Below are 8,044 nucleotides of genomic sequence, written 5' to 3'. Positions count from 1 at the left end.
ATACACACACATACATACACACACACATACATACACACACATACATACACACACACATACATACACACACATACACACACACAGACACACACACATACACACACACACACACATACATACACACACACAGACACACACATACACATACAAACACACACACACACACGGGTCGCTTGCGCACGTGTCTGTTGCCAAGGGGATGCGGTTGCCAAGGTTACGGTGCATCCTGCTTTCGGGATCAGGGATGAAGGATTGATAGCTAAGGGCTGCCTCAGGTGGCAGATTCTCCCCCACCCTACACACACACACTCCATCACACATTTGAGCCTCCCTCCCTCCCTCCCTCCAGCCGAAACGCGGCGTACTCTCTGAGTAAGACATGTAGCTGGTGGGGAGAGGGCAGAGCAACAGACAAAGACATCTACTGAGAGTGAGTGAGAGAGAACACGGATTATTACAAACAGAGACCATCCAAGGTAAACTTTAAATGCAGCTGGAGCAAGGAGGAACAGAGGATGTATAAGCGTTGATCTGGGGTAAGTCTCTTATTGTGTAAAAACGCACTGAGCAACACAAATTCACTCTGATTTAGTCAGTATTGTCCACAAAGAGACTGAACTGTCAGGCTGGGGAGGCGACCTGTAGCAGACCTTTTTGTGTTCAACTTCTGTCATTAAAGTGGGACCTTTCAGGGATATTTTCCAAGCAGATTTGGTCAGCATTTCAAAAATACCTTTAAAATGAATTCCTCTTGCCTGAGGTTAACTCATTGTGTGCTCCACAAACAATATGGACTAAAAAGAGCATTGCGGCTTTTGGCAATATATATCAAGAAGATTGCAACTGGTTTTAAATCAAGGACTAAATTTCTCTCAGCTCTCCCAGCCTTTCATCTCGAAGCCTGTTAAATTGATGGCCGGGCCATTTTCCCCTGTACAACACATCGAGAGTTTAACTCAACGAAAACCGAAAGAACTGCAGATGGTGTAAGTCACGAACAAAAACAGAAATTGCTGAGAGAGCTCAGCTGGTCTGGCAGCGTTCATGGGAGAGAGATCAGAGTTAACATTTCGGGTCAGTTCTGAGGAAGGATCAGAAACGTTAATTCTGATTTCTTCCCACAGACACCACCAGACTTGCTGAGCTTTCCCAGCAATGTCTGTAAGAGTTTAACTCAACCAGTTGGTAACAGCTTGCGGCCATGACGTAGTTTAAAAGTGAAGGAGATAGAGTGTATGTGAGCGAGAAAGAGAGAGAGGCCAACAAAAAAAGGAAGTGAAGATGGGGTGAGAGTGAATCGGCGGAAATAAACGAGACTGAAAATGAGAGAGTAGTCACCCGAGACACCACAGGAAAGTAAATGGGAGAAGGAAAGTAAGATAGAGAGAGGTACAGAGATAGACTATGAGAGATTGAAATAAAGATAGGGAATGGGAAAGAGACAGGGTTCATTGTAAATGAGGCAGGATTTATACTGGGTATTTTTTGAATGGATAGAGTGAGGTCTAAATGTACAGCCGGACCAAATCACTGCAGGTGCTGGAATCTATCTGTACTGAAGATAAAAAGTGCTGCAGACCACAGTGGGTCAGACAGTGTCCACAGAGGGAGAGCAAGCTAACGTTTCGAGTCAATATCACACTTCAACATAGTGTACAGTAAATAACTGGCCATGTAGCTGAACTGTTCCGTTCTGGTGTTTTCTGAGGAAGGGTCACTGGACCCGAAACGTTAACTCTGATTTTCTTTTTCTTCACGGATGCTGCCAGACCCTGCTGAGCTTTTCCAGCAACTTCTGTTTGTATTCATGCTGGTCTGGTTTACCCCAACCATCCCCTGAAACAAAGTCCACCCACTGACTAGATAAAGACTAGTGAATTCCCTATGGGATTTCTCACGGTGACTTCACATCCATCTTCCCTCTTTCTAACCACGTCCCATAAACAACAGACATGTGTTCGAAATCTACTCCATCAAATCATTTCCTAACCTTAAGGTCTTTGCAGGTCACCACGCTGACATCTCTTTTACCAGGGAAAAGAGCCCCATTCAGCTCTGACGTTTCCGGGCAACTATATCCGTTCTACTATAATTCTCATGAATGTTTTTTCTAGCTGCCTGCCTTCCAGTGTCAGGACAATGCAGTCGAAACCGAGGTTCAATATAAGTTTAAGGTCACCTCCGTGTGTTCGATTCTATCCTAGAAACGGACCTCAGCCCCTTGTTTTAAACTTGGTGCTGATTTAGAAAGCTGAATGATAGCATTTCCTCTCGTCAATATTTGGTTGATGTCAGTTTGGATTAAGACAGCAGGTCCCAAAATCAAGTGTTAGGCTTTCATTAAATGCAGCTTGTGAACAAGGCGATAATCTTATTATCTCTGGGGTTGGGTGTAAAAATGGAAGCAGCCTTTTTAATGAGAATATATTTAGCTGTGTATGTCAATGGATTATAATTAGGATAAGTGATTCATTCTCACTCAGGGAACTACTGTGTCCAAGACTTTGTGCGCAGAGTAGCAGCGTGGCACCTCATGGCATCTCTTCACATGTTGGCACAGTGCCCCCACGATCAGCTCAACAGGAGCAAAGAGCTATACCCACAACCCAATTAAGTGAGCCCATGGGTGAGGATCAGTGCAGAGACAAGTTACCAAGTCGGACTGTTCTTCAGGACTCATCTTTGGGGATGTGTTTGAGGAGATATTGTTAGGTTCATTAGCTTTAAATTCCAATGCAGCATATTTACACTCGCCAGAAATGACATACAATTACAGGCAAGTGCCTGTAACCTGGACTAGTTTACTTTGGGATTATGGTTAGCATTGACTGGTCAGACCGAAGGGTCTGTTACCATGCTGTCTGAGTCTAAATAGAAAACCTTTGTGAATAACCAGGAGCCAAATCCTTTATATCCCCCATGGTAACGCCACAGCTGATCAGACTCAACTTGCCAACTAGATCATAGAATCCTGAGAGTGTGGAAACAGGCTCTTCGGCCCAACAAGTCCACACCGACCCTCAGAGCATCCCACCCAGACTCATCCTCCTATAACCGACCTATTCTACACATCCCTGAACACTATGGGCAATTTAGCATGGCCAATCCACCTAGCCTGCACATCTCTGGACTGTGGGAGGAAACCAGAGCACGTGGAGGAAACCCACACAGACAGTCGCCTGAGGGTGGAATTGAACCTGGGTCCCTGGTGCTGTGAGGCAGCAGTGTTAACCACTGAACCACCATGCAACCCCGTTTGGCACCACTTTCTCCTGAAGTACACGTTGCTGTGATCATTTGAAATTTGGTTCTCTTGCCTTTATCCTGAAGAGTGCAAAATGTAAGGCCTTGAAAACATGGCTCCCTTTACAGCAAGGTTCAGGCTCAGAGCAGTTGTATTAGCCCAGAGACAGATATGCCAAAGGATGCTTCCTGAAGTGTCAGCACCAAGCAGCTGAAAACATGGCCAAGGATAATGAAGCAATTACAGTCATAGAGATATACAGCACGGAAACAGACCCTTCGGTCCAACTCATCCATGTGGGATCAGAAGGCCTGGATTTCAGGACAGCCTGTATCTCTGAAAATTGTAGGACTGAAGGAGGTCACAGAGCTAGGAACTCTGAGTTACAACTCAGTGAAGTCGAGGATGAGATTTTTAAAATTTGAGGCCTTGACCCCATGAGGGAAAACATCCTTTTCTACATTTTCCACAACCTCAAGACATTGATCAACTCATCGAGTCCTTTCCGAGTGTTGTTATTGTAATTGTGCTGTCACAGTGTAAAACAAAACGTGGCTGTCAATTTTCACACGTAGGCAATGAGGTAGTGACAGGTCAGAGATAACTATTAGTCTGAGCACCAGAGACAACAGCCTCTGGTTTTTCAGAGAGTAGTGTTGTTTGTCAGCATGAGAGTGACAAGAGAGGGCTTTGGTTTAACAGTACACATCCAGTATTGTCCTGAAGTGTCAGCCTAGAAGTGCTCAAATATTGAATAGGTACTTGAACCATTAAATGTCAGGTTCAAGAGATGAGGTTTCTTCCTCTGCCTGGCTTTAACAATGCACTCCCCAAACGATAACTTTAAGCACAAGATCAGTGAACCCCTGTATTGGGGCGAGGGATCTCATTCAGCGGGCATGAAGTTCATAGAATCCTTAAAGTGCAGAAAAAGGCCACTCAGCCTGTCTGTAAAGCCCTCCAAAAAGCATTCCACCCTATCCCTGTAACCCTGCATTTCCCATGGCTAACCCACCTAGTCTGCACATCCCTGGACACTATGAGGAAATTTATCATGGCCAATCCACCTTAACCTGCACATCCCTGGACACTATGGGCAATCCTAGCATGGCCAATCCAAGCTGCACATCTTTGGGATGTGGGAGGAAACGCACGCAGACACAGGGAGAATAGGGAAACTCCACACAGACAGTCACCCGAGGCTGGAATCGAACCCAGTCCCTGGCGCTGTGAGGCAGCAGTGCTAACCACTGAGCCACCCATAATTGGTCAGGGCTTTTAAACATTGCTGCCTTCGTCTTATCCAATTGTGCCCCAGAATGATTTACAGCCATACAGAAGAGAAAAGGAGTTATACATGGATGAGAGAAATCTCCTCACTCATTTGATTTTGTTAGTTCTCCAGTTTTCACAGAGTGTCTAAAGCTCAGACCCCAGCTCGGTGGGCTTGCCAAGGTGCCAATTCACCTCAGCATCTCTAGGCTACACTCGGCAGGGGCATAAAAATCGAGGACAGCTCTCCAGCGATGCTCGCTGGAGGCAAACCGTGCGAATTAATTAGGAACAGGGGCTGGCCATTCGGCCCCTCAAGCCTGCTCCACCAGGTCGCGGCAGATCAAATTGTGGCCCCACCTCCACTTTCCTTCCAAACCCCCCAATTATCCTTTAATTCCCTGTGCACTAATGCCTCGATGGGATTAATTAATCAATGGGATCAAGTCCCCAATTTAGGAAGGAAATGGGAAAGCAATTGGGGAAGTCTTTGGAAGATTTCTTTCTCCTTATCCTTTCATGGAATGTGGGCATTTCTTAAAAGGCCCAGCATTGTGCTGCCCATCGCGAGTTGGCCTTGAACTGAGTATCTTGCTCGGGCTACTCCAGAGAGGGTCAACCACATTTGGCCTTGAGTCTGGAGTCACACATAGGTCAGATTTCTTTCCTTGAAGGACGTTTCAGAAGAAAGGTCACAGGACCTGAAAGATTAACTCTGCTTTCTCTCTCCCAACAGACCTGCTGAGTTTCTCCTGCAATTTCTGATGGGCGAACCAGATGGGGTTTTTTTTTTAGAAGACAAGGTGTAGAGCTGGATGAACACAGCAGGCCAAGCAGCATCAGAGGAGCAGGAAAGCTGACGTTTCGGGTCTGGACCCTTCTTCAGAAATGTTCAGTTTTTTTTTGTTGTTGTTTAACCATAATTGGTTTTAAGAGAAACCGAGATTTGTTACATTCACAGTGGCATTTGTACCTGTGCCCCCTCGCAAGAGCTTTAACTTGGAGTCGCAGGAACTTAACATTTCCCACAGCTCTGGGCTCGCCCAAATTCCAATTGAACAAAAGCAGCTTTTAAAACCTGTGGCCGGGAGTTTTGGGACCAGAACACCATAATGTTTATGCGGGGCGTGAAACAGAAAAAAAAATGTGATTTGTTCAGGGGAGGTGGAGCTAATTCTCCAACAAATTAATAAAAAAAAGCTGACAGCAGGCTAGCATCATAGAGGCTTGTGAAGCGTGGAAAATAACCGAAGTGTCTCTATGTAGAGCAGCAGGAGTGAGTTCCAGAAATAGTTGTGAGAGAGAGAGGGAGGAGAGAGTTGAACAGCGCGATGGGAGGAGTTTTGAAGAGGGCTGGGCGACGCTCTTAAAAAAAATACATATATATGTATTGCAACAGTTTAGATATCTCACCTTCTGCTGACGGAACACATTTGCTTTCGAGGAAGGAGTAACTCCTATCGGTACTAAAAGAGATTTTTTTTTCCACAGACACTTCCCACTGTGAGTAAGATGTGAGATTTTTTTTTAGAAATGAAAAAGGGCCACTGAGCAGTAAAAGGAAATGTGTGTTAATTTCACGAACGGTGCATTTCAGTAGCAAGAGTTCTGGTCTCTTCCATTCGGAAATATTGGAATTAAACCGTGGAATGGGGCGTGAAAGCAGTTTTGAACTGAGTTCAGTGAGAGCAGCTGAAGGCGGGGTTTTATGTATGTGTGTGTTTATATGTCGACTGATTTGTGTTCAAAGTAAATAAATCCCCCACCACCTCCATTGCCCACACATAAGTGAACCCCCCCTCCCTTTTTAAAGGGTGAATGTCTCTGTGTGTTCGTGAGAAGCCGAAAAATTCTGCTTTGGGAAATCCTGAGAAATGAATTTCACTTTCGAAGTAACTTGCTTACCAGCTCTCCAGCCTACTGAGTCAGTCTGTACTCCTGCACATTCTCAGATTGAATGTGACAGTGTTCCCAGTCACTAACACATTTGTTACTTATTAAACAGCGGGGCATTGTGCAACTTCTTTTCCCGTAATGTGACCTGTCACCCCTGTTAATAATCACTTACCTGCATTTGTCATAACTAGGTTCAGTTAGTGTATTTACTACAATATTGCTTTCATCTTTTTTTTTAAATCAACCCTCCCCCACCAACGTGCTGACAGTTGGTCGATTTGCTTCAGTAGCCACAAAGTGACTGAGGCTCTGATTCCTAAAACTCTGAGCTCTCTCTGCCCTGCAAGCCCTTGAGAATTCCTGAATTTAAGCACTGCACTATTGGTCGCTGTGCCTTCAGTTGTCTAGTAACTAAACTCTCGGATAACCTTTCCATTCCCCTCTGCCTCCCAGCTCCTTAAAGGCACTCCTTTCTTTCAAAGCAAAAACAAAACAACCTACTTCTTTGTCTGCACTATTGGTCATCCGCCATCGCGGGTTGTTAATGTGGTTCTGTGTCAAATTTTGCCTCGTAATGTCCCTGTGGGATGTTTTCCTACGCTAGCGGCGCCATGTAGAAGAAAGTTGTTGTTGAGTGAGGGCAATTGCTTGTAGTGTTGTTCATGTAACACTTTTGAGGAGCTAATGTTGTGACTGACGCTTGCAGCAAACACACACAGGGGAGGATTTCGACATACTGTTGACGGGAAAATGACTATTTTTAGTATCGCTGTGTAGCCGCACTGGACTGCAAAGATTTCTGGGGTTATTTTATCCTCCTGCCTTTCAGCATAAATATTTTTTATTTACTGGAAGTGCAAGTTGATAACGACACTGGTGAACAGCAGGGCTGACAGAGCAAGTTCTTACTGAGACATTGAGGAAGGGGAAATGAGTGGGTGGGTTAAAGTTCAATGACAGTAAAAAGAGAGAGATTGGCCAGAGGACTGATTGATTGACATTACGCAAAAGAATCCACTTTGTTTTTGTAACCTCCGGGAGCAATTTTACTGTCAGATTGAATGATGATTTGCAACTTCCAACAGTTTTCTCTTTTCCCCCAGAATGGCGTCAAGGGGCCTAGTGCTATTAAGTGCCAGCCCTAACTCTCCCTGCAATGGGCTTAACTTGTAATGACAGCGCAAGTGCAGCAATATCTTCCAACTGCCAGAGAAGCTGCATTCATGAGGCCTTTGGTGAAGTGGTGCTGACCCTTCAGTAACCTGTAGCGACTTGAGGCACCCTGTGTGAATCCCCACCATCAGGAATGCTTCAGTTATTTATACCCAAATAGCAGCAATTCCCCATAATCCCCTCTCCAGTACGGGGCCAATATATTGCTGTGCTGAGTTCTGAGAAGGTCCCTTTTGGAGACTCCCTTCAGGACTTTCCTTTCCCCATCCTACAGCTTGAATCACTCTGGGGTTCAGAAGGGGATTACAGACAGTATCGCCATTTCCCCCCATCCCACCCCCTTGATTTGTTCCTTTGCGTGGCCCCCCGTTCAGGCCGACACATTGAGGATTCCTGAACCATTCAGTCAGCAACAAGCCGTTGGTTTTTGTCTCTGAGTTGAATGAGTTTGGAACACCC

At 45.3% G+C, this 8,044-nt stretch overlaps 1 protein-coding gene across 3 annotated transcripts in view; it reads left to right on the top strand.

Moving 5' to 3' along the window:
* The first annotated feature begins 371 nt into the window (after positions 1 to 371).
* Positions 372 to 8,044, top strand: part of LOC109919345 (nuclear factor interleukin-3-regulated protein-like) — a 9,458-nt gene continuing 1,785 nt past the window's right edge. The window contains exon 1 of one of the 3 annotated variants that reach the window (XM_048618065.1): positions 372 to 536. The gene's annotated coding sequence lies outside the window, so the exon portion shown is untranslated. Of the gene's footprint in view, positions 537 to 5,748; positions 6,020 to 8,044 lie in introns of those variants that run through there. The other 2 variants (XM_048618064.1, XM_020519337.2) reach the window with 2 other exon arrangements.

The sequence above is a fragment of the Rhincodon typus genome, chromosome 38 (assembly GCF_021869965.1).
Source record: "Rhincodon typus isolate 14 chromosome 38, sRhiTyp1.1, whole genome shotgun sequence".
NCBI lineage: Eukaryota > Metazoa > Chordata > Chondrichthyes > Orectolobiformes > Rhincodontidae > Rhincodon > Rhincodon typus.
Note: the sequence above shows the minus strand (reverse complement) of the source record. Positions and strands in the feature narration are given on the sequence as shown.